The sequence below is a fragment of the Haemaphysalis longicornis genome, unplaced genomic scaffold (assembly GCF_048455015.1).
Source record: "Haemaphysalis longicornis isolate Haplotype H1 unplaced genomic scaffold, Haemaphysalis longicornis Haplotype H1 scaffold_7, whole genome shotgun sequence".
Lineage (NCBI taxonomy): Eukaryota > Metazoa > Arthropoda > Arachnida > Ixodida > Ixodidae > Haemaphysalis > Haemaphysalis longicornis.
This window is the reverse complement of record NW_027526422.1, coordinates 190,951,338-190,977,352: the sequence shown is the minus strand read 5'-3', so window position 1 is coordinate 190,977,352 and position 26,015 is coordinate 190,951,338. Positions and strand designations below refer to the sequence as shown.

At 45.7% G+C, this 26,015-nt stretch overlaps 1 long non-coding RNA gene across 1 annotated transcript in view; it reads right to left on the bottom strand.

Moving 5' to 3' along the window:
* Positions 1-749: 749 nt before the first annotated feature.
* LOC144145651 (uncharacterized) overlaps positions 750-26,015 on the bottom strand; it is a 42,014-nt gene continuing 16,748 nt past the window's right edge. The window contains exons 3-4 of the long non-coding RNA XR_013317558.1: positions 19,112-19,213; positions 750-1,066 (exon numbers count right to left, since the gene is read on the bottom strand). This is a non-coding gene — a long non-coding RNA (uncharacterized LOC144145651). The remainder of the gene's footprint in view (positions 1,067-19,111; positions 19,214-26,015) is intronic.

Here is a 26,015-nt window from a genome sequence, read left to right as displayed (position 1 = left end):
TACGCTGCGATAGCAAGCGGAAGGGACATCGCGCATGCGTGGCGCGCTAGCGCGCTACCGGCGATACCGGAGCGGGGCCCCGCTCCGCTACCCTAGGCCTCTTAGCGGGCAGTCGCGGCAGCTTACGCTACCGTGCGGAATTTTAACGTGGCTGCCCCCGCGATGCGAGCGCGCTACGACGAACCCCGTTTCTTCCGTTTAAACACGAGCGACGATATCTCGAAAGCACTTCCAAATAGACAACGGTGCCACACAAATCCACGAGTTTTAGACCGGAAGCGAAAAACGTCGACCAAAGCGCGGGGCTGCTGCTAATGCAGCGCCGGGAAAGACACCTTTGTCTTGGCTATTCCAAAGTTTATCGGCTTCTTTAAACTAATTTTGAACCATTATACCGTGTAAACGACTACTTCGTTTTAAAAAGGTGAAATAAGGCACTAAACACGGTACTTTACATTAATTGAGCGACCAAATTCCAATTCGTATCTTTACTTTGCGATGACGTTTTGGTTTGCGAACGCACGGGGCACGACCAGTGACGCCAATCATTCCCCGTCGAGGGAGATACGGTTATCGCTTAGCTAAAAGCCTTTCTGCCGCTGACGCTCCGGTTCTGCTTAGCGGGCCTTCGGGAGCATAGCGGATTGTCAAAAACGGTCAGCTAAAACTCTCTAGTGTTACGTACGAATGTTCTCGGTTCCGCGCGATTATACGAAAATCGTAACTGGAATACGGATTTTCATTCGGGACACCGGCAACAATAATATGTCGGGAAGATTCATTGCTACAGGTTCCCAGGCAAGGAGTTTTCGTCCGTGTCATCGGCTTGTTTAGTTGGTTGCTCCTGCGGTTGCGGCTGCGTCTGCGGCTCCTCCTCTTCCTCCTGCTGCTGCTGCTGCTGCTGCTGTTGCTGTTGCTGTCGCTGCCGTTTTTTCTTCCGTAACAGGCTCACCAGAGCAACACCAGCTCTAACCGCCATTATCGTTGTCAACAGAGAACGCTTTCTTCTTTCAAGAACAGGAGTAGTTACCGCCCTTATGCAACCGCCATTATGGCATTCCCCAGCCTGCAGAAAGTAAAAAAAAGTGCACCAGAAATAACTGCTGTCAGAAAACAGCGCACCAAAAATCAGCCCCCTCTTGACAAGTGTATTGTATTTTTTTTATCGGACCTGTACAGCACCACTTCAAGTATTTTGTTGTGTTTTAATCCCTTTTTTGAATGGTACCGAACGTAATGCAATAAAATAGAGACATACTACACTAGAAAAATGGGCGTTAGTATGAAATGCGCATACGGATGACGATTACGCGGTAACAAGGAATATCACTGCAGAGACAGCCCTCGTACGCTGGCTTCAAAAAGAACATCGCTAAGGCACCAGCAAGAAAAGTACAAACTTCATGTAAATATTTGGTAGGACTGCTTTGGAAAGAATGATTGAAGAGGAATACGCGGACCTGACAGAGTGTGCACGGTTTCCGTCCATGACTCTGACAAAGTCACAATGCGTTTTGGGGGAATATGTTTGAGAGTATGTATATGCGCAGTTACGTAAATAGCGTTAATTTTTATTATAGAAAACAAACACTGAGCGCATAAGGCCAAAACGATAGGTAATTTAGTTAAAATTAGGAAAAATCGTCATTTTTGGTTTCACTACACTGGTGCCCTATACCGATTGCTTGTTTGACCAAACTGCTCCACACTGAGGTAAGAATAAAAAGCGGGAAGATATTGCTGATTGCCGCTCTTTCTCCAGGCTGACTTAGATATCCACGAAAAGCTGTAGACTACTTTGCAGGAATTTTTTTCTTCAGAAGTTGCTTCAGCCTTTATAACCAAGTTATACGCCCACCCCTTCTTTTGTCGATGTCTCAAGTAAAAGGACATTTTTGTAGATGTCCAGTTTTGAACTACGCAGGGGAGAAGTTATGCAGGAAGGTACAGTACTTCGGGCATGTACAGTATAGCGGCTCTAAACATTTGAAAGAAAAATTTCCCCATACTAGCCCTGACCTTCTCGGTCTCCAGGAAGAATTGTATAGAACTTGAAAGTAAATATTAAGGCTGCAGTATTAAAAATATTTTTTATCTTCATCACGATCGTCATCATGATCATGATGAAAGTCCAATACGGAATGAACGCCTCTCCCAGTGACCCCGAACCACCCCTGTCCTTCTGTGCCAGAGTCCTGTGCCAGAGTCCAGCCTTTTGCTATGAATTTTCCACTCTATCGCTCTAAACAATTCACGATCTTAACGTAGTAGCAGTCAAGACACTCGGCAGGCCCTCTGTAATCGCGGTTATGAACCAGTTGTCGTTTCGTCTACTTGCATGGCTAGGCCAAGTACATTTCTTCACCTTGGTTTAAAGGGACACTGAAGTGAATTTGTCAAGCTCCCGTTTTTGCTTGCACTGCGTAGACTGGCTCAAATTAGCACACTTTTCATCGTTTATCCGGTTGACAAATCGGTAATTATTTTACAAAGCGCGAAAGAAGAAAAACTACCATGCGCGGTTTGCGGCGGCCGCACCAACTAAGGCTGTGACGTTGAGAGGAGGGGCGCCGTGATTGGACGATGCCCAAGGTTAGCAATCACACAAGTTTCGGTTTCGGTTTCGGTTCTGTAAAACATAACCAATGGCTTTGTTGGATGGGCATTCTCAATATCTCAGTAATCATCGTACCGCGCTTCTGCCATGTTGTCGGCTGTAAAATGCACAAGATAAGCCTCCCAGGACGGCTTGTAGTCGTAGCATTCACTAGCCGAGACCTACGCAGTGCATGAACGCCCTCCGCGTACCCGCAGACGCCCAAATGTCATGCGCTTTTCCCCCATATTTGGAGCTTGCCTCCCTCATGCCTGTATCGTAAAAAGCGTGTTCGCACCAGGCCAAGGGTCTGTTCATTCTGGCCTGTGCCCACTGCCTGCAAGCAGTCGGTGCTTATGGCAACAGCACACCAACGAGAACTCGCTAGCGCGCCAGTGCCAGCCTGCGCGCGTTTTGTGAACTAGTTCGTGTAGCCATGAACGTTGCGGCCCCAAAAAAGGTGAACTCAATATAGAAAACATCGGCGGAAAACAAAAAAGTTAACTTACAAAAAAAAAGCACGTGCCCGCGGGGATTCAAACTCGTGACTCGCAAAACATTTGCAATGAATTCCTAGCGCCTCGGACTATTAGGCTACGGAGCGGGACGAGAAGGTCTTGCTAATATAGGGTATATATTGTACAACCGGTTTACACTTTTATTTAGTTTTGGCATTTCAAGCCGCTTAGGTGACTATTTGTTGTACTGCGATCGTGCAGTAAGCGTCGCCCGAGTTTCCACAGTAGCTCACGTCTAGCAATTGCATTTCGTAGACGGAAAAGCGTTCGCAGATGCGTAGTCGTGCTGCTGACCGCTGTGCTTGTTCGCCCAGCGCAAAAAAGTGCTTCCCGCGCCCTAGTTTTACGCTGTACGGTAAAAATATCAGTTGATTTTATTTGCTTAGTACCTATATTGACTTCGCTGACTCTTCTCCCGCCTTCAAGAGGCCTTATATTTTCCTACTGGCGTACCAGTCAGCGAAGCGTCGCATGTGCAGCGCTTGTGTGAAGCGACCTTGACTTGGAGCTAGATACAGTGTACAAACAAACCAAGTAATGAAAGGCACATTCTTTCATTAACAAACGTGTCCTGGCTTCGTTTCAACTAAGCGAACGAATTGCGACCAAGCAATTTTTTTTAACCTCCTTGATTGCGACGACCCGCCGGCGGCCGGCGGACGAAACGCTGGGCCGACTGACTCTGTCGGCCGGGGAGCCGTGCAGTAGCGCAGCCGTGGCGCAGCCAATTGCCAGCTCATCCCCTCCTGACGTCACACGAAAACGCCACAGAAAATGGGCGAGCGTAAAGAGAGGAGGACAGCGTTTTCGAATTAGTTTTTCTACTAAATAAAATCGCGTAAACGCGCCTAGAGTGGTCGAAACATGGCCTGGGGACTCCGGACTACAATTTGCGCTAGTAATCCCGCAATGTTTACATATCACTTCAGTGTCCCTTTAAGCCATTACACCCCCCTTCCCCTTTGTTCAATGATTCACGACGACTGCTTCCCGTCCCCATTTATTATATGCCCATCTGTTTCATGTCCTAATGGGTCGGTCTGTAATTCCTTTTCAGTTGTTTACTATGGCACCAAGCCTCCTCCCGTGACGTAATCATCGGCTGTATGGTGATAGAACTAGTTTACTTATCATATTGGGAAGCACCTGTCAAGGACACACTAGCACGTGCAAACGGCCCAATCTTTAACTAGCGCAGGTGAGCGGCGAGTTTTAATGACGCTAAGGCTAATGACGCTTTCAAGAAGGAACAGCCTAGCATACGATTGTTTCTGCTGACCACGGTTTATGAGCATGCACTTTTTCTCGACCTGTTTGCTACTTGGTTTCCGTCATACGGAGCTGATGCATGAAAAGTCGCAGCTCGCGCACTCTAGTTAAACATTTGCCCCGCTGTACCAGCACGGCATTTCTTTTTAGGCGCTTAAATGAACAGTGACAACCGTTCCAGTGCAATCATTTATATCATTTCGTTACCTAGAATAAACAAAGTGCTAAGAGCAAAACCGCCAGCGCAACTTTACAAGGATTTAGATCTACATTATTACATCATTTCGTGACCTAGGCAAAGAACAAGAACGTGAGCGCCACGTTATAATGATTCAGAGCTATTTTTCGTTAAGCCAGCGCTTCTGCTTCCAGGGACTGGAGCATTAATTTGAGTGGTCTGTGTAAGAAAACCTGTAGTGACACAGGTTGTCCCGGGGTATGCCTAGTCTTGACATCTCCCCATCAAGCTTTCTGAATCCCGTCTACTTAAAGGTTACACGCCTTTCGCGAGATATTACCCCCTCCGTTACCCACTTTCTGACCAGAAACTTCTCACTTTGTACGGCGTAACTCTGCCGTATAGCCTCTGCAGATATCATCCAAACGTCTTACGTGACCCTCCTTTACTCTGTGGCGTTTTCATGCGTGCAGTACTGCTGCGGTATCTGCTGAACCTAAAGCTTTTTAGTAGTCCATATATGGCAAGCATTGAAGGTTATTATACCTGAACTATTCTCCTATTTGTGATTCATAACAGAGATCGGATTCGAAGTCAATGTAATTTTGTGAATCAAACCTGTTACTTTGGTTGTTGAAAATTTCGGTTGTCATATTTGCGGGTAACTGATACCTTCGTAGTCAGCCTGTATACAACAGAGAGTGCCCTGATTGGTCTGTTTTCCTAAGCTTTTTTGTCATCTTCCTTTCCGTGAATCAGGATTATATTGGCATTTTTTTATGTCGCGGGTGGTACTGTTGCCGCGCTGATCAGGTCTGTTCTCAAGCTAACTATCGCGTAGCAAGTGGTCCTAGAACATCTCCTCCTTCCTCTAAGTGACCAACAAATGTGCGCCTGTCGTCATGACGTTGAGTAATTGTTCTAGCAATCATTTAGTGATTGGTATAATTTGCAACAAATCTTGCAAGCTCAGTGGTTCCCGCTCAATCACGTTGCTAGCTCACTCCATGGTTTACAATTTTTCCCTACTTTTGTTGCCTTAGACATGCTGCGCCTAATGATACCTTGTTTACCTCTTCGTGCGTACACTCTATATCGGTCTCTTAAACCACACATTCTATCTATGGTTCTAGGTATATTTTTCGGTTTCTTTTAGACCTCGTCCTGTTTACAGCATCCTCTCAGCAATTGCCATGTCCTAGGTTAGAATGTCCTTAGCACTTTCGACAATTTGGCCACTTCAGTATAATCCACTGTCACCAAGAATCAGATGTTTCTATGTTAGTAAAAAGGGCTTTCGCTTTATGACCTAATTTGAATTTATTTATTTTCTGCTGCCCTAGTACACGCTACTGAGTCCTAAATTACCACCTTTAGGTATTCGATAAGCGTGTCTACGTTGTCGGCATTGTCACCCGTAAAAGCGGGAATTTATTCAGAAGAAGTATTTTTAACTTCAACGTCTCAGAGTTTGTATTTCTACTTTTCGGTAGTTCCCATCTCTTTTTTACATTCAACAGTACCCTGCACCTCACAATGGTATTATCACTGCCCCTAACGTTCCTTTGCATGCCAACGCTAGCGGAACAAGTGAATTGTTACTTCGAATGAAGACAGTTTCATTTTATATTTTTAATTAATTGGGTTTACATGCCCATTCCCCGATTCTTCGTTTGCGGAACTAGTTGTTATTCTGCTTAGACCACATCTCTTCCTCCACAAGTCCTACCAATGTTGCTTTCTCCTCGGCTATTTTAAGTCCCTACTCAACATTTCTCACTGACTTTTCTCGCACATCTTCACTACTTTTGTGTTCATTTTCTCATGTAAATACTACACAATACTTGTTCCTTATACATTGCTGATTCGATATGCTCGCTAACACTCTCCAGCCTCATCGCTGTAGCTAAATGTTCCGGCATAGGCTTGTAGTATCCTTACAGTAGAATGGTGCTTTACCTGATCATAACGGCTACGACTATTTCGTCAATACTGAACAACTAACCGTGTTCCCCTGTTATACGTCTGTGGATAAGTAATCGAATCCCGGGCTTCCTATTTTCTCTCTGTTCCCCATGGTAACGAATATGCCCGCTAGACAACACAAAACTCTCGACATTTTATAACTTCACCTGATTATATATTCCCCAGGTGATACCTGATACCTGCAGTAGCACAGCTTAGCTACTCTCGCTAGACAAAGCCTGGGCGTATAACCTTTCCAAGGCTAGCTCAGGAGGCGGCCTGTATGGATACACAAATCCTTAGCACCTTTGGTCTATCGCTGGTGTAACCACCCCTGTGGTTATGTGCGCTACAGCTTCTGCGGTCTAATGGCTTTGAGTGAGGCTTACGCCGAATTCTGGTTAGGGACACCCTTGTATGCTGAGGGAATGTTTGTGTCTCAAGAGCCTTTCTACCGTGTCTATCTGGTCTATCTGGTTTACCTTTTCAAATGACTGGGAATATGTTTTCTTGCGCACTTGGCAGTATTCTAATCCTGACGTTAATAGGTCATTACGACACGCACAGTACAAACAACCATTCGCGTGAAAACGCGCAAAAGAGTAAAAAGAAACACATAGCAAAATCGGTAAATGAGTAGTGCATAAAGCAAAAGCAGCTATATTGTTCTGAGCAGTAAACATAGCGCCTGGCCAGCGAAACTCGTAAAATATCAAAACTATCCAGAATAAAAGCAACCACTCCCACAAAAAAAAGACAAAAATTTTACAATTACCGCTTCTCTGCGAAATTCTGAGCACAAACATTCGTTTCTCAAATTTTCTAAAACAGGCTCTGACTTACTCACTGGTCACTCAATATTTTAACTTCAGCTATTATGTTGTTCTGCACACAGCGGTCCTTACGATGAATGAGTTTCTCTCTACTTCTCAGCCCGGTGTACGGTTATAACTACAGGTTAACCCGTTAAATTGCATATGTAATTTATACTTTTATAATACCGCGTCCATTTCAGTGCTCAATAACACAGTGCGAGTTTTTTACCGCTGCGTTTATGGGTAGTGAGTTCTCATTAGGTTTATTTATTTATTTATTTATTTATTATTTATTTATCTATGTATTTATTTATTTGTTTGCTGGTTTATTTATTTATTTACTAATTATCCAACAACGTTATTACCAGCCTGTACCTGGTGAAAAATAAATCATATTGTTTATTGCTCACGTTCATCAATAAAAATCTAGACGGTAGACACTTTATATTTGTTGCTGAAGTAGTACCTACAAATTTTGCATTTGATCCCAAACATACCGTAATCATCTGATTTGTTTTCTATGCGCAGTAGGCTGAGTTCTAGACCGACCAGCAAAATATCCCCTATGCTTAATGTAAAAACATATATGGGAGCTTTTCTGTCCGCGAAATGCCCAGGAAAGCCTAAATAACATTTGCTTCTCACTATAAGAACTCCGCCGAGTATCGGAATTGAATTGAATCGAATCATTTATTTCGTACGCGCGATGCTATGGCAACAAGCGACATTTGAATTCACCTGACCAGGCCGCTAGCCACATGCAGCACAAACGTACAAACAGCAGGTTGTGACAAAGAAATAACAGAAACACACTGCACACAACTCCTAGTTCAAACTATATGCATTTTTATCCTTACCTGCATAATAACATCAGGATAATTATATACTTTTTGGCCCATATCTGTAGCCTGTTCAACTTTCACAATCCAATCATTTCTATGATAAATAGTCGGAGTACAATAAACATTCTTATTATGAACCAACAAATACTCTTTTACAAGACTGCAATCAAGAAAAGATTCTTAGTAGCGAAGCTGTTTAATCTTGAGCTTGGTCCCTTGGGGTCAGCAAGAAAAATGCCAAGAAAACAGCCGCACGCGGTGCCTCCCGGCGAGGAGGGAGTGCGGAGTAACTAGACCCGGGCCTTGGCACCACCCGGGATGTCTTTTATAGTACTTCTATCTCTACTAGCCAATGATGGTGATAGTGCCCTATGCTCGTCATCGTCTTCTTTCCTCAACGTACTCCCGCCCGCAACAATGTTCTTGCGCAGACATGTAGAGAACCTGTGGAGTAGAGACCGCAAAAATTTATGTTGGCCACTTCCGCATTGTGGTCGTGATCCACTCATTTGCTAGGTCTGAGCTCCTCAGCAACTACCTTCGCCAACTGTGCTTTGAGGTGTGGTGTCCATTCCTAGTCACGGCTCTGCTCAATGTGAGCAACGAAAGCCCGTCAAAACTCGTTTCCAGGGCATCGGCTAAACAGTGGGCTATTTTGTGTCGGGGTTCTTTGCAACATCCTATTCACTGTGGTTCCTCGTAATTCTGATACCGTTGCCGTCGGTAAAGGTGAGCAGTAGTCCGAATCGCCCTCGCGAGACTGGTTGTCCTCTTCGTTTTTGGAAGTCAGCTGCAGCCAGCGAGGATGCCTCCCCTCCGGCAGTCATGCGTTGTCCTCTGGCCCTGTGCCTAAGATTCTGTGCCCTGCAAGAATTTAATCTGGTATTCATGAGGGCACTATTTTATTCCACGTCAGTCAAAACTCAATGTTCCTTCTCTATAGTCTCACACTCGAGGGGGTCTGTGCGTGGTCCGTCGGGCTCTTCATTTCCCTGCGGTATAAACTCGCTCTGCGGCTGCAGCGTGCAGAGATGACGACGCATACTGAAATCCCAGTGGGTGCCTGCAGCGTTGCTGCTTCTGTGACCATAGACAACTGGAGAACTGGCTGGAACGCTGCGTGACCTTAGAGAGATGCCCCTTAAGTGACGGTATCAAGGGGTCTCGCCGAAGGCGTGGCTTTGCTGCCTCGCGGGTTTGTGCAGACGAGTCCATTTCTTGATAAGTTCTCAAGAACCAGCAAATTAGTTCAAGTAATCACTGGGGCAGACGCCCAGCGTACTTTTTTTCGCAGGGCGCTGCTTCAATGCGTTGTCTGACGCGTTCACGAGGTCCGCAATCTGTAGCCGGAGTATGTCTCTGAGCCGTAGCAGTTAGCCCATATAATCTGTGTCGTCTCCGCGTTTGGTATGTGCGATGCACAGTGTCGAGCAGCCGGCCCTTGCAGGCGCCATCCGGGGGCAAGACCTTCGGGATCAGTGGATCAAGAAATTTCCCAGGCAAGAGTTTTCCTGGCCTCAGGTGCCTCTAATGTGCGCTGCACCGTCATGCAGTCCACTGTGACGCTCCTCCGGGGTTTCACGGCACCAAAATGTGGAGGAACGGAAGCTGGACATGGCACTGCTCGGAACGCATTTTATTCTACCTATTCCTCTACCAGCTAATGATGGGGATATCGTCTTAAGCTCGTCGTATTTTTTTCCTCGTTCCGTCAAACCCGGGAAACTGAGGCCACGAGCAAACTTGAGCTGATGCGATGCAGTCTCCGAGGACACTAGGCCTGGGGTCGCCTGGCAGCTGCCCAATTCTGCGAGCGTCTTCGTAGAACGTTGTCCGCCGCTTGTGCTCGCACCGAGGCTACCCGGACGCCTGCCTTCTCGCCGAATGCCGTGGAGGAACTACGCCGCCACAGTGACATTGTGAGAGAAGCCGTCAGAAGGGGCGTAGCTGCTATTCAATCACTGCTGCAGGATACGGTCACGGTGACCGTCCAGGTACCCTCCTACCTGCATGCCGCCAACACCAGGTACCAGAAATTGAAGTCCCTTGTTAAGCGCATTCATGAAAACATCGATTTGTGCAAATTAGAAGCCGACTTATTCTCCAGTTATAAATACGACAAAAAGGTCGTCAAGATCTGCCCGCAGGTACGCTTTGGTGGGCACATCTGTGGTTCTTTCCGAAGTTGTCGATCAGAGTACCGGAGCGGGAAACCAATACTCCGCGGTGATCCGGCCCGGCAATACCACGGCGCCCTCCGGTGACCGCAGAACCGCGAACGCTGACAAGGTGCCGAATGTATCCACTGTGTGTGAGCTGTGCGTCGTCGGTGAAGACATCGTCACAGCTGCCGACGAATCTGATCTCCCGAAGCAGCTAACGGTTGCTTCGAGGAACGCCTCTAAGGCACCCTGCCAGAGGTGACTGCGTCGTCGTCCAGGACGGGCACGCTACCGGCCTCTCCAAAGACTCAGTGACCACAATGTACAACGATGCGGCCGATCTGGACCAGTCCATCGGGATGCCCTCAGACGTTTCGGATATCGCTGCCTGTTGTGGGGGTTCCGTGTGTCACGAGCGGGCGCCGTTTCCATTTGTACGACGGTGGCCGTGTTGTTCCCGGCGGTTTCTTTTCAGTTAAAGTCTACGCTGGCGTCAGCGCTTCCTGGTATACCCGACTGTGATCGCTGCACCGGCGCTCAGATTTGGATCTCGCCAACCGTCTGGTGATAGTGGATGCGGTGCGCTCGTGAACGTCATCCGTGCAGCTTCAACTGCCGTGCATGGCGGTCCTATGGGAAGCTCCTGGGAGCCACACCATCCACTGTCACGATGATCGTTCCTCGGGGAGGGGGGGGGGGGGGTAGTTGACAACCATGATGCGTGCACACGACTTGTGGTCACCTCTGACCAGCTGCCAGCTATGCCGCCCGGCACTGGCTACACGCATGCCTATCACGGGTACACTACTGAGCTCTTAAATGAAAGGCGGCAGCGCCACAAGGGCGAGTTCTCATACGATGCTGGCTGATACGGCAGACCGGGACGCAACCAGGATGGCCACCGAGGCACCGGGTATCATCTTCCCGCCAGCCATGACCAGGTGTACCTGCTTGCTCAGCAGCGAAACCTTGCCATCAGCCACACGAAGATATTCAATGAGTCTGTTGAAGAGAAGCCGGAAGCCGTTAAGAAGTCCTGCAGGAGCGTGCTCGCAGAAGCGGAGAAGCTGACTGTGAACAAGATGACAGTGACTGGCCTGTTTCTGTGTAGCTTGCTGCTTTGGACGACTATACAGCACTATATTGATTGATTGATTGTGGGGTTTAACGCGCCGACGCAACGCAGGCGATGAGGCGCGCCGTAGTGGAGGGCTCCGGATTAATTTTGACCACCTGGGGATCTTTGTCGTGCGCCGAAATCTCGTACACACGGGCGTTTTTGCTTTTCGCCTCCATCAGAAAAGCGGCCGCCGCGGCCGGGAATCGAACCCGCGACCTCGTGCTCAGTAGCGCAACGCCTTAGCCACTGAGCCACCGCGGCGGGTTATACAGCACTATATCAACCGACAACTACGGGGTCACTTCGGTCTACGGTTGTGTTGCTTTCTGTTCCCGGACATCCGCAATTCTGTGGGTGGGCTTGCTGTGCGCGACAAGGTTCACGCTTTTACAAAGTTAATATGCACTTGCCTTTAATTCGGTAGCTGCATTTTTGTCGCTTTGCTTCTCCTGAACTTGGTACTGCTGCATCTGACCATTTGGGTTGTCTCTAGTGCCTTGGCGCATTCACTGTGGTTGTCCAAAGTTTCCCGTTTGCTTTTATAGAGTTGGCCCAGCGCACCTTGGCGGCGGGGGAGTGTGTTGATGATTATAATAAAGAAGCAGGGCCGCATGGGCAATGCGGACCGGACCTAGCTCGCGCCTCGCACTCGTAACAGTTGGGACCTGATCAGAGGAGCGAACGGCTTTACTTAACAGAGGAGCGAAGCTGCGAACACGGCTTTACTTCCAGATATAGGCGAGGTCTAATTGTGGAATATTATCAAGGGTTTGAGGGGATGGAAGCCACCGGGTTTCGACAGGATCCGTAATCATTTTATTTATTTCATTTATTCAATCTTAAGGGCCCGAAGGCATTTCATAAGGGGGGGCGAACATCGAAGTTGGAAGTTTCATAGCAAGGTAACAATATGAAGGTACACACTGATTACAAGAAATAAAGAAAGAAAAAAAAACGAAAAGAACACGCATAACAAAACATGAAAATACATTATAGGCAATAAATTCTGCGAGCACAGTAAAGACACAACTATAAATGCAAGAGGTAAATGTGCTGTTAGGACGTATCATTTGTATTTTGAAAACGGGTTAGTTTATCGCGAAATATTTTGCGGTCTCTGCAAGAAACAATGTTATCTGGTAGTGAATTCCAAACTGTTATGGCATGGGGGAAAAATGAGCTGCTCATCGCCGCCGTCCGACATGTTATGGTCATCAAAGGGTGCGTAAGGGACAGGCGAGATGATGTTTTTAATGGGCGTTTTAGGAGAGGATGTCCCGATCGGCTGAAGTAAAAGAAAGTGTGAATGAGGAAGACACGAGAAGTTATGCGACGTGAAGCGAGCGATGCGAGTGACAAAGTTTGTTTTAGTGCGGTTACGCTGATGTGTCTTGAATATTGTGACGTAATGAAACGAGCTGCGCGGTTTGAACGGCTTCCAAATCATCGGCGAGATAAGCTTGTGGGGGATGCCAGATGGATGATGCGTACTCGAGTTTTGGTCGCACGTAGGTTAGATATGCGAGTTTCTTTATGTCAGGAGATGCAGATCGCAAGTTACCTCGTAAGTAGCCTAATGTGCGTGAAGCTTCTCAAAGAATGGTTTCAATATGTTTCACCCAATACAGTGATGACCTCAGATGAACTCCTAGATATTTGTGAGTGCACGTGCGGTCAATTGGAACAGAGTTAATGTAGTAGGTTTCGTGTGTGGTAATGTGTTTACGCGTAAAGGACAGAACTTTGCATTTAGTGAAGTTTAGAGGCATATGCCATTTTTCGCACCATGAAGTGGTGGTGTCAAGGTCATGTTGTAGGGTGATTGCGTCGTTAGAAGAATGAAGGGAGTTATAAAGAACGCAGTCATCTGCAAACAGGTGCCGCTGTGTTTTTATGTTACTGGGAAGGTCATTTACGTAAATAAGAAATAATAAAGGTGATAAGCCGGCGCCTTGGGGGACACCGGAAGTGACACTGGTAAGGGTTGATTGAAATTGTTAGCAAAGGTAAACTGCACGCGTCCGGTTAAAAAATGTTCGAGCCATTTTATAAGGTTTCGGGGGATACCAAGAGCGGCTAATTTTGTGAGCAGGTGGTTGTGGGATACGCGATCAAAGGCTTTGGAGAAGTGTAAGAATATTGCATCAATTTGAATGTGATCGTCCATTTGTCGCAGTAGGTCATATGTGAATTCAGCTAGTTGAGTTTCGCAGGAAAGATGTTTTCGAAAACCGTGTTGTAAAGGGTAGAAAAAACTGATTGATTCTAGGTAGGCCATAAGATTTGATGCTATGATATGCTCTAGGATCTTAGATGGAACACTGGTTAAACTGATCGGGCGGCAATTCGCAGGGCTTTCGCGCCTTCCCGCTTGAAAAATTGGGACTATTTTAGCTTTCTTCCTATCATCTAGCAAGGTTCCTGTGTTTAAAGATTGGTTAAATATAAGGTACAAAAATTTGCTAGATATTGCTAGAGTGTTTTTTAGTAATTTTGAATTGATGTCATCGCAGCCGGCCGAGGATGGTATTTTAAGGGAGTGGATTAGCTTGCATACGCCATCGAGGTGTACTTGTATTTCAGGCATGGTCTGACAAGAGAAGTCCGGTATAGGTGCAACAGCGGAGGTATTGGGTATGTTAAACACAGATGTGACGAAGTTATTTAGAGCAGCAGCTGTTTCCTCGGAGCTTATCGGTTCATCATTAGAGTTAACAAGATTTATATGGTTAGTTTGAGGATTTGCAGAAATTACGTGCCAGAACTTATTTGAGTTTGATTGAAGGATTTTAATCAGGTCGGCAGAAAAAAAATTTATCCTTGGCTGCAATAACTGCTTTTTTGTATTCAATTTCACACAGGCGGTGACGGCTCCATGCTTTAGGGCTATTCTTGCTTTTCGCTATTCTATAGAGACGTTTTTTTCGTGCGAGCAATGATTTTAGACTTTTATTAAACCATGGGTTATTGGAGTCGGACTTCACAATTATTGTAGGAATATATTTATTTTTAAGCTCAGTAACGCACTTTTATAAAGTTCCCAATTTGAATTAACAGAGCCGTTCTGTAATATTTTTCAAAGTTCTCGTAAAACCGAGCAAGTTCCTCGTTTATTAACTCAAAATTTCCTCTGTTGTAGTCAGTTATTGTCTTGGTTGTAGGAGCTTTTTTTCATTTGAATTGAGAAGGATATATGAAGAAGATTGCGGTCGCTAATTCCGGGGAGGACTGTGACACTCGATACGTCATCAGGGGAACTGGTCAGCAACAGATCTAGTGTGTTATCTCCTCGAGTGGGTGTGGTTATTGCTTGATGGAGGTTGAAATCAAGTACGAGTTCCAGAAATTGTTTGGATTCGCTTAAAGACGATTGATTAGGTGCTGAAAGAAGAGTCCAATTGATATGAGGATAGTTGAAATCACCGAAAAGAAATATAGATGCGTCAGGAAATTTATGTTTTATGTTTATAAGAGAACTGCGCAGGTAATCACAAAATAGTGGATGACTGTCTGGCGGTCTGCAGCAAATGCCAAACACTGATTTCACCGAACAGTTATGTACACAGACCCATGTTAGTTCTACGTTAAGATCATGGCAGATGAGTGAAGACGAGAGGTTGCTATTGATTGCCACAAGAACGCCTCCTCCTATTCTATCCTTGCGGTCATTACGGTATAGCGTGAAGTTCGGGTTACAAGGCAAAACTTCGGAGTCTTCGATGTCGTTTGTTAGCCAAGTTTCTGTGAGAAGGATTATGTCCGCGTCGATGTCTGTGATGAAACCGCGTAAGTGATATCTTTTGGGAACAACACTTCTGATGTTTGTGAAACCAATGTTGGCATTGAAAAATGAAGACGGATGATTTTTTGGACGGCACCGGTTATTTAAACTGCGTCATTTGGCATCTGATTGGCTACTCTCACGCGCGTAAGGAGGGGTAGGTGCAAATGTGGAACTATTCGCGCACTCTAGAACCGTATCAGTTGCAGCATCGTAGTAATATGTCTTGTTACCAACATGCAGTTTGTCTAACGAAAGTTTGAAGGCACATTTCTGCGGGCGTACAAATTGTATTAACTTAGAGCGCGCCTGGCGAGTAGTCGGAGCGAAATATTCTCTTATAGCATAGTCGGTTCCTATTAGTTTACGGCCGCAAGCAAGAATACTCTCTTTGGTTTTGAAATGGGTTAGTTTTAGTATGATAGGCCTATTTTTGTCGTTCCCAAATTTGCCTAAACGGTGCGCGTGTTAGATGGCGTTTGTGTCCAGTTGTAGTTTCAAAGTTTCGGAGCATAGTTTCATAATTTTTGTTTCAGATTCCTGCCATGTTTCTTTTTCTGCATCATCGAGGCCAAGAAAAAGTAGATTGTTCCGAGATTGTTACTGCGCAAGAATCGAGACTTGCGCAGTAACATTACGGTGCTTAAAGAAGTACTATTTAAAATATTAAATGGAATATCCCACACTGGAGATTTCACGAAAGAAATGAAGATCTATGTTGTTAGGCCAATCTACCAACACGGAAAAAAGAGTGACTCCGGAAATTATTGACCAATTTTCATTCTCTCAGCGCTTGCACACATAATGGAGAAGTATGTAGCATCTGTGCTACTTTCATTCTGCGATCGGTTTTCACTAACTAACAATGCTTAATTCGGCTTTACACCAAACAAAAATACAAGTCCTTGTTAGAACAGTTGTCCGATTGCATCAATCGTTCGATAGAAAACAACCGAGTGCTTCGGGCTTTAATGTTAGATTTAACAAAGGCTTTCGATACCATAGACCACAATTTATGCTGAAGAAGTTGCAATATCTAGGCTTTAGGGGGCATTTTTCAAATTTCTTTTCAAGCTACTTCACTGAGAGATTTCAGTGCGTTAGACTAGGAGAAACGTATAGCGGTTTTGAGCCACTAAAATATGGAGTACCTAAGGGCAGTACATTAGGGCCATTGCTTTTCAACATTTATGTTACAGACCTCGGCCTTGTACCATTATATTCAAACATTTTTCAGTATGCGGGCGACACTGCAGTTACTATAGATGTTCCCAACGTTTATAAAAGGTTTGAACGTCTTCAAGGCGATATTCTGGCACTATTTGATTGGTTTCAGGAAAATTGTATTTTTGTAAATAAGCAGAAAACAAAGCTTATCTCCTTTAGGGATCCACATAAAGTTTTAACATTAAGTAGAAGGATATTATTGCATTTTTCTAACTGTAACCCCTGCCATTGCCTGCCTTTACCACTTGAAATAACTGTAAAGTATTTAGGTATGTATTTTGATAAGTGTCTAACATGACAAAGCCACGTAAACATATATGTAAGAAGTTAAGGTCAATTGCTGCAATGATGTACGACCTCCGAGGTAGAGCTCCGTTCAAAATTAAGCTTACAGTGTATAAGGCGCTAGCTGAATCTTTACTCTCGTATGGGATCACATTATACGATACTTGCTCGGAAAACAAAAAACAAGAAATTAATCGAGTCATTCGAAAAATAGTCAAAAGCATAACCTACGGTACAGCGTTAGATAGCGTTGGTACAAAAGAAAAATAGCAAGCCCTGGGTATACTACCAATGAAAGAACTGTTTAAATGTGTAGTGTTGAAGAATCACTATTTCACAAAGAGTTTCAAGTTGCGGTAAGAAAGAGTGTGGCACTGCGAAAAACCGAAAGGTATGTAAAACCACGAATGTACACTAACTATGGAAAAAAGAGTACGGAACTACTATGTTCCGGTAATATTCAATGAGGTAACTGATGAACTATGCACGATAAACACGAAATGGAAACTGAACAAAGCAATTACAAAATGATGTTGAGGTTTAATAAACACTGAGTAAGTAATGCCACTTGACATGTGGGGATTTGTTTACCGCCTTGTGTTCAATTTGTTTGTATTCATGTAACTTTGTCAGTATGCTTTCGAAGTCGAATTAAATTGTATCTCTGTAAGTGATTGTGCTATTGGTATATTAATTTCATAAGAGGTCTGTAACATTTAATTTCGTTTGATGAATTTTTGGGAGCAAGAAGACGCTCCTTTCGTGTGTGCGTTTTATGTGTTGTTTTGTTTTATACACTGCGAAGTGTTCAGTGCATATACGAAAGTATTATTGCGTTACTTTTCATGAAAATGTGTTGTTGTTTCAACAGCTGCCTGGTCACTTTACGAGCACCGCGTGCTTACATTGTCCAGAACATTAATCCTGTACAAAAGACGGATAAATAAAATGAAATGAAATGAAATGAAACGGGAGACCGTCGATCTCGCTCCCTTCTTGCATCGCATCCGCGACAGGGAAAGAGCGAAATCGACGCGCGTGAGCAAAAAGCGGAGGGCACGCACTGGCCGCCTGATCTAGGCTCCCAGCAGTGCTAAACTGTCGTAGGGCCGAGCTTTCAGCAGCGTCGAGAACTAGCCTCAGAGTTCGGTGCAGCTCTGCGCAACGCGCGGCATAACTAAAGGTCGACTGGTACGAGAAGAGAGATAGCGGAGCTCAGCCGGCTGGCGTTCGTATGCTCAAAAGGAGGCCCTGTATATTTGGTTCTTGCCTCCACCAGAAAAGTAGCCACCGCAGCCGGGATCTCACCCGCGTCTTTATGCTTACCAGCACTATGTCCACGCATACCCAAGCATCAACTCAGCCGAAGCAGGAATAAGCTAAGTAAGGCCACCAGCTTCGCTGTTTGCCCAGTCTTCGCACAACTGGAGCGAAGCTCGCCCAATTTTTTTTCACAAAAAAGTAACACAATAAAAAACAAAAACTAGACGCAAGAAAACAATATTGCGTAAGAAGTAACTTTTTAACTTTCCTTCGGAAAACAAAAAAACACAGCTGTGTATGACATCGAGTGAACAACGATAAATAGTCGTCAAGAGTTCGACGAAAGGTCGTCTGGTCAGGTATCAGGATGAGGACAAAGATGCGGTCACGGACCAAGTCAAGGTGAAAATACGGAGACCTTACGGAAGCCGTACGGGTTCTGATACCTCTTAAAAAGAATTTAAAAGATTTTGTATGTGCCATTGTAGCAGTTGAAAGCATTACCCCGTAATAGTACGAGTTTTTTTAATGTAGTGTGCCTGAGACTCTAATGCGATCGGCACTATTACAATTTCAAAAAATATTTTTGTGTCTTATTTCAAGTTTAATAATGCCGTTTCGCCGAGGCGTTGATTACACATGTCCTGAATAGTGAAAATGTATCTGCTTTAAAAATTGTAGGAGACGTGTTGTAGACTTGGTACGTTTTGGATGAATGGCAAACGTCCTTGCTGCATAGTATAAACCGATAATATTTGATTTTGATTTAACGCCTGAAACCAGTACACCATATTGTAGCCTTTAATGACAGCGCAGTATTAAAGTTGACCTTTTAGTTTCTCAAGCAGCACCATACTGAGTTTGTTAAGTGTGCCGATTCTGTGAGCGTCACTGCGCTTTACGTTGTTTACTTGATAGGTCCAACAAAGAGCCTCGTGGGAATACGGGCTTAGGAACCTGGCATTAGTAAACTTGTTAGAGCCTGAAAATCATTTTGCAAATTTACGCTTACGTGCGTAATAACGTCTTCTGTCAAAAAGAATATCGTTGCACCCAGAAGAGCAAGAGAAAATTAGCACATTTACGATACCTTGCATGGCGTCCCATTTTCTTCTTTACGCAGAACAATGCGTGGGTATGTGTTGCGTGAGAGCAGTAGACACGGAAAACGGCAAGGCGTCGTAACATCTGTCTGCAATAAACACAGTTGTGATCTTCAATATTTCATTCAAATCACGTATTCCGCATTTGCTGCTCAAACCCCAATTGGCATCACTGTTGCCCGTAACAATGTACTGAAATACAAGCACCTCTGGTTCTGGAATGGTTCTACATTAAAATCCACGCATATTCTGAAACACGACATGCCGCACTTTAGCATATTCCGCGTAGTTATTCATAATGCTACAAGCTAGAGTTATAAATATAACAGAGATAGTACGCGTCGCTAGAGGCACTGTGAAACTGTAACAATGTGTACAACCTGCAAACGCAAAATGGCAAAAGATACACCTGCAAAACGTTGATCTGCTTTTCATTGAACGAGCAGGTTTCAAAGACGAAACGTTTAGTGAACAATGTGCAAACTGCCTGAGAGACAAAGTTAAACCCCAGACTAGGCCATCAGAATACCTCACGGGGAACCAGAGAACCCCCCCCCCCCACACACATCCTCCACCGTATCGAAATGGCGCAATGCAACAAAAAAATGGCGCAACATAATACTGGTCCATTTAATAACGCGACGAACCCAGACTCGGTAGCGGCCGCGGGAAGCGTTTTTGTTTCCTTACCATGTGCTCGCCACTGTTTAAAGTTGGCTTTCCTTTAGTGTGTTTTGGTTACAACACAGTCATCAGTTAGACCAAGAATGTTTGGCTTTCAAACGTTCCGAAGGTAAGAGGCAGTATTTCGCTGGAAAAAACACGCGTGCACACAACGCACCACGTCATTAGCGTACATAGAATGCATTGGGTGGGTCCCATACCACAGTTATAAAAATTTCATCGTCGCAGTACATGCGGTGGTGTGTACTGAAGTGTCTAACTCAACATTAGCTGTGAAAGATGGTGGCGTAAACAACAACAGCTGATCAGTTTCACAATTGAAGACTGCTAACTTCACACTTCCGAAATCAGATCGAGTGCTGGATTTTTTATCACTATGATTCATTTGAGGGTAAATCAAATTTGTAATTATATATTCAACCTGACCTACCATGAAAGTTCAGAAGGCTGCTGTTAGATAAGAGAAAAGTCTACATGACATATTTAGAAGGGGGATCTAAGAAAGCCTGCGATTCACAAATACTTGTGAGATTTTGTTGATTCCGAAATCGTTTTCACAACATAACTCTATACTCCTTACATCCCGGGTTTCTCGTCTGGCCGCAAACATTTATCGGCATCGCTTCCCGGCTCCTCCTAGCCACCGTAGAAGCCTCTTTAACACGTTCTATACCCCTCACAACTACCCATGCCTCTTGCACAAACTGCGCTGTAGCCTGATAACGGAGCTAGCGCCGTTATCAGCCATTGCACTTCTAACTCGTTATAGCCCGGACAGGAATTAAAGGAGCGTCGGCGCGCACGTGGGAGCGAATTGGCGCCAAAACAACAGAAATCCGCTCCCACAGAACTTGCAGTCGCCGCCATTTCCGCCTGAAATTACTTCTCGTCGAGAAGGTCCGAATCCCTCTATGACGACGATTAACTTGACAGCTTGGAACGCCGTTGCGAGCCAATAACGATAATATGTCAATTCTCTATAGGAAAACTCCGCAATAGCGATTGCCGCAATACTGCAGCTTCGCTGGCTCCCACTTTCCCAGAGCGGAACGGCTGTGAATTTTTGCCGAATCTCAAAAAGCTTCCAGTGAGGCCTACAGCTTGAGAGGCCTAGCGCAAGAATGTGACGTCGGAATATTGTTCCCCTTTGTCACTGAAGCTGTACAAGAACACTGGTGAGCTAGGCGCGCACGGTGGGGAAACTCATGCGGTGGCCACCAACATTATCCCGATTTTACTCAAAGAAAGACTGTAGGTGTGCATGTGGCATGTAGTCATGCGCATATAGCGGTAGAAATATTGGCATCTGAATGATATAAAAAATTGAGGTCCGGAAGAAAATGACACACATTGTGGTCTTTTATTTATGATGACGACCAGGCTCTGCCACTGAACCCCTGCGTAGTTTTGGCAGGCCAGACGTTTTCTCTTAAATGATACCAGTATCATCAATACATCTTCTCGGTTGGGGTCCAGTCTTTTTGAACGGTAGTCAACGTTTGACAACCATGTATATAATGGTTGATAGGTTGGAGTGCCGACCACTTGGAAGCATGTCTTCGAAACGTGCAGAAAAAAATAAAAGTAAAAGTGTACAAACAAAGAAGATTCTTTGTCAGTTTTTTTTTCTTTTCACAGAGATTGAAAAGAACTTTCCACGAAAGGGAGAAACGCTGTTTGGGCAATCAGAGTTCAACAAGTGCCCCCGAACATAACCAGCCATCGGTGTCTGATGCACATTAGCGGCACTGTAATAGAAAAGTCGAGATAGTGAAAAAAGGGCCCGAGAACTCAACGAAATATGCCATCGCAGCCGCCGCCTCTGCAGCCCTTCCTATCAACACCCGCAGTGGGATGTCGGCTGCAATTGTAGGGGTCAGAAAAGGAACAGTCTATTTCCCCTCGCTTGGCTGTAACTCCTCAGAAGCGGAGAAGCCACATAATATAGAAAGCACAAAAACAAGACAATCAGTTGAGAAAACGACGAATAGACAAATTGAACTCAGAATATAGAACAGACGAATGAGCCCTAGCTCGTGTCCATTCCATGGAGTGAGCGGGTCTCTAATTTGCATTTCTTATTTGTGCAAGCACTAAGAGGCTTTGCATTATGTCGAATAGGCCATCCGTTCAGTGCAGAAAGAAGAAAGGAAATGTCTCGCACGTACAGAAACAAGGTGCTGATGACCAAAGAATCGACACTGGGGCGCGGGAAATTGCTGGCAGTCTGAAATTACACACACCTTGAGTCGACAATTGAGGAGAATGAATGAATGAATGAATGAATGAATGAATGAATGAATGAAGGAATGAATAAACTAATTAATGAATTTATTTATAAGGAACATGTCGAACGCCTCGGGCAGGGCAAAGGGCGGAAGATGCAGGGAAATAAACCAGCAGGGAAATGGGGTTAAATCACAACGCCTGTCCGCCCCCCCCCCCCCACGGACCACTTGATTCACGTCATTTTCACTTGACCTGTACAGCCTCCCAAATTTTTAATAATATAGCGGGAGCGACGACGGATGTGCACGTCAGCGCCTATTCACGGTGTTCACCGGCAAAATAGGCGAGGGTGCACGCACGCACATAGAACTATCTGTTGTGGGAGCGTCGTTTGCTCCGCAGTCCTTCTCAGGGCAACACACCCCCCGTTTTTTTTACTTGCAAAGCCGTTTTGCTACCGCCAAAGGTAGCTAAGCAGCGTGGGCCACAAATTCATTCAGGTGCAGTGGTAGGGGGTGTACCACTCTCCAGACAACAGCGTAGTGGACGACACTTATGCTGCAGGTAGCCCTATGCGCGTGCGTGTACTCTCGCCTATTTCGGTGCTGAACACCGTGATAAGGCGCTAACATGCTGGCCGGTCCTCGCTCCCGCTATATTGTTAAAAATTTGGGAGGCTGTACATCCAGAAAATTTCCACAGGGTCATTAAAGTTTCTTTCACGTCGCTCGAAGGCGTTATCCGTTGTTTAAGGGACGTGACGTGAAGAGGTAGACACCTACGGCGTTCCTCCGAGAGTCCGGCACAGTCCTAGAGAAAGTAGTGCATGTTGGTACGGTCGGCACTGCGCAGGAGGCAGGGAAGCTTAGGAGGGGGAACAAACATGTAGCATCTGGTCGCTTCTTGCCTAAACGCCGGTACCAGATCCATCGGTTGCGGACGTCAGGATTGACCGCTGTTACGGAGCAGGCCTTGGGTAGAAGGACCTGGAGGCCTCGCGGAGTGTCTTCAGGCACCGGTGGGTCTGGCCTAGGGGTCGTTTCCTTCAAGTAACAGCATAGCCGCCTTTTTTGGATGCTGCGCTCAACCACTGGGTTGTTGAGAGCAGGTTCGGGAAGCGGGGCGGGCGTCGTATGGAAGTTCTGGGAGATACGAAGTGACACAGATGCCATGCAATGGGTCCTCTGGTTCCCTGGGTTGAACTCGTTGCCGGGTGTCTATTATATAAGAATTGTGGTGCCATTTATTTAGGCTAGGTTGTCGATGGTTTGTCTAATTGTATTGGAGATGTAGTCAGGAGGATCTGGAGAGTGCATTGTGCTGATTGCCTCAGCATTGTCTGTATATATGGCTACTTCAGAGGGATGGTGTTTTCTCTCGGCGGACAGGGGGTCCCTCCTTAGCAGGGCAACGACCAGTGGAATGGCTTTAAGTTCTGCTGTGAGTGGATCAATTTCTGATTCGGTATAGAACGTCACGTACTCTGTCATGCTCGGGTTGTTGCGTGGTGTATGCCGCACGTAAATCAGTCAGATGGTAATGCAGCGTCAGTGTAGATGGCGTATGTGCCCGTTCTAATGTGTGTTGGAACCGAGATAGGCTGCGTCTTTGATGCTTGTGCCGTTTGCGCTCTTTTGTTGACCTTGGTTTGTGATGGACCGGTGCTGTCCATTGCCAAGTTGTGCTTAGGGTCAAAGAAGGGTACGCTGACGGGCCCAGTGTGAAAGTTCGTGTCTCGTCGTAGGCGATGAGATGACGGCCCTGAACGGTGAGGTCGCGATGGTCGGAATAGCTGTCGCGCGTTGCTTCTAGTGATGCTTCATTCGGTCGCAGCGATGCTAAAGTATACAAGTCATTTAGCTTGGTGTGCCAAGGGTGTCCTGTGATAATTTGATATTCGATGGAGTTTGTGATGAAAGTTCGTGCATTATTTAGTGGGGTTTGGGTCAGGTTGAAGCAGGTCCCACGATATGTTAGCCGGGAATGTTAGAATGACTACCGATGTCCCTGATGAGGGCGGTGCCTGCGCCACCAATTTGGAGCCGATTCTGTGAATAAGGTTGGTTGTAGCATCCCAGCCCTGTCGGAACTGCTTGAGCCATTCGGTGGCGTTGTCTTTGTGACTGATAGGAACGTCCAGAAGGCGGATCCAACCTTGCGAAGATAGCTGAATCTTTTCATTTTAAAGGTAAAGATGGAACTTTGGCCTTTCCTGTTCTTTGCCACCCCAAAGCAGTAGAGTGGACTTTTTGAGTGAGGGATGCATTCGAGCTGCCTGGATGGCGTTCTCTATAGCAAAAGGGCTGCTTGGAGGTCTCCTCGGAACACGCCTCCTCGGTGGTAGGATAATCGTCTGGCTGCGCCCACAGCGTGATATCATTCGCATAGACGACGAGGCGCGTGCCGCTGGTGTTTTGTACGTCGGTTGCCACTTTTCTTATCACCAAACTCAAGACCAACGGTGACATTAGGGAGCCATGTGGTGTCCCACAGTCATTGTAGTAGGTCTTCGGATGGTCGTGTTCCGTTCGTATCTCGAACGTTCTATTTGCAAGGAAACTGGAAGCATAATTGTACATCCGCTTGCACGGACAATGGTTCTCTATTTCGGCAAGTATAGCTTCGTACGACAACGTGTCGAAGGCCATCTGCAGACCTACTATATTACTCTCGTACTGGAGTCATTGTAGGTAGACACCTACAAAGCTGAAGTCAAGGCAATGGCGCGAGAGGCACCGTCTTCATTGCTTGCCTCGCAGCGATTCCGTGCTCTGAGAAAACGCACCGCTTATCTTTGAACTTCGGCTATTCTCTACCGTTTCGCCCCCCTTCAGCTACAAACAACCGCAGTTCCCTAGATGGTGCGGTATGTGGAGGAATGCCGCTAGATTGCTCTTCCTTTTTCTACAGAAGACCAAGGCTGCCCTAGGTCTGGGCATGACAACTCCGCCAGTGCACTGTTCTATCCTGGCTCCCTTGCGAAGCTTAATGTTCAATTCCCTTCTCCCCGCCTTTCGGCAAAATTTGTGGCTAAAAATCCCGGCTTATGTATGAATATTATATGGCTATTGCCCGTTATTACCTCGACAAGCCAGTCGCTCCAGCATCGGACATTGGCAGCCGTGATCATAAAATTTTGCAAGTTGATCGTTGAAAGCCTTACTACGGCCTCCTTTACATTTCGTCCTTTTAAGCCGCCAGGAGAGCTAATTTTTAGAGATGAAGCCAGGCGCTCGGGCTGCCGGCGTATACCGTGGTCGTCATTTCTTGTACTCACGCTACTAAAACTCCAGGACACTGGTTTTCCAACGTCTCTCTCTGGAACGTAGCACGTACTAAAACAACGCACCACGGCACTCGTTTTCCAACGCCTTGCACCAGAACGCTTCGTGCTTCCAAGATACGTGACTTATAGCGAAGCTATATACATCTACTCCCCTACTGTTTGCTCTCCGCGGGCAAAAACTCCAAGGCTCCAAGAATACACTTATACACTACATGCTTACCTGGTCCCCGAGTTTCACGATAGTGGAGATGGCCCGGTTTTTTTTTGCGGAGGACATTCAGAGGGGTCCGAATAGCAGGGCAGAATAGTGTCGATGAGGCAGAATGGTTCACGTTTCATTAGGCTTAAAAACGGTGAGAAACCTGCCCTTACAAAAATGCTTTTTTGCATTCTGTAGACGTTGTGTTGACATCCTACCAACTTTATGGCTATCCCACTTACTCTTACATTCTATTGACAGTTGTCTGTAAAAAGATTATTGAATGTATGTTGACGCTCGTAAATTGACTGTTGTGTGTAGAAAGTCTACTTAATTTACGTTGAAATTTGTCTGTTGACGGTTGTATATAGAAAGTCTATCAAATTTATGTTAACATTTGTCTATTGACGACCCTTTGTAGGATGACAACTGAAAGTGTTTTGAGACGCTTTGTCACAAGTCGAACGCAAACATCTGATTCTTTGTCCTGGAG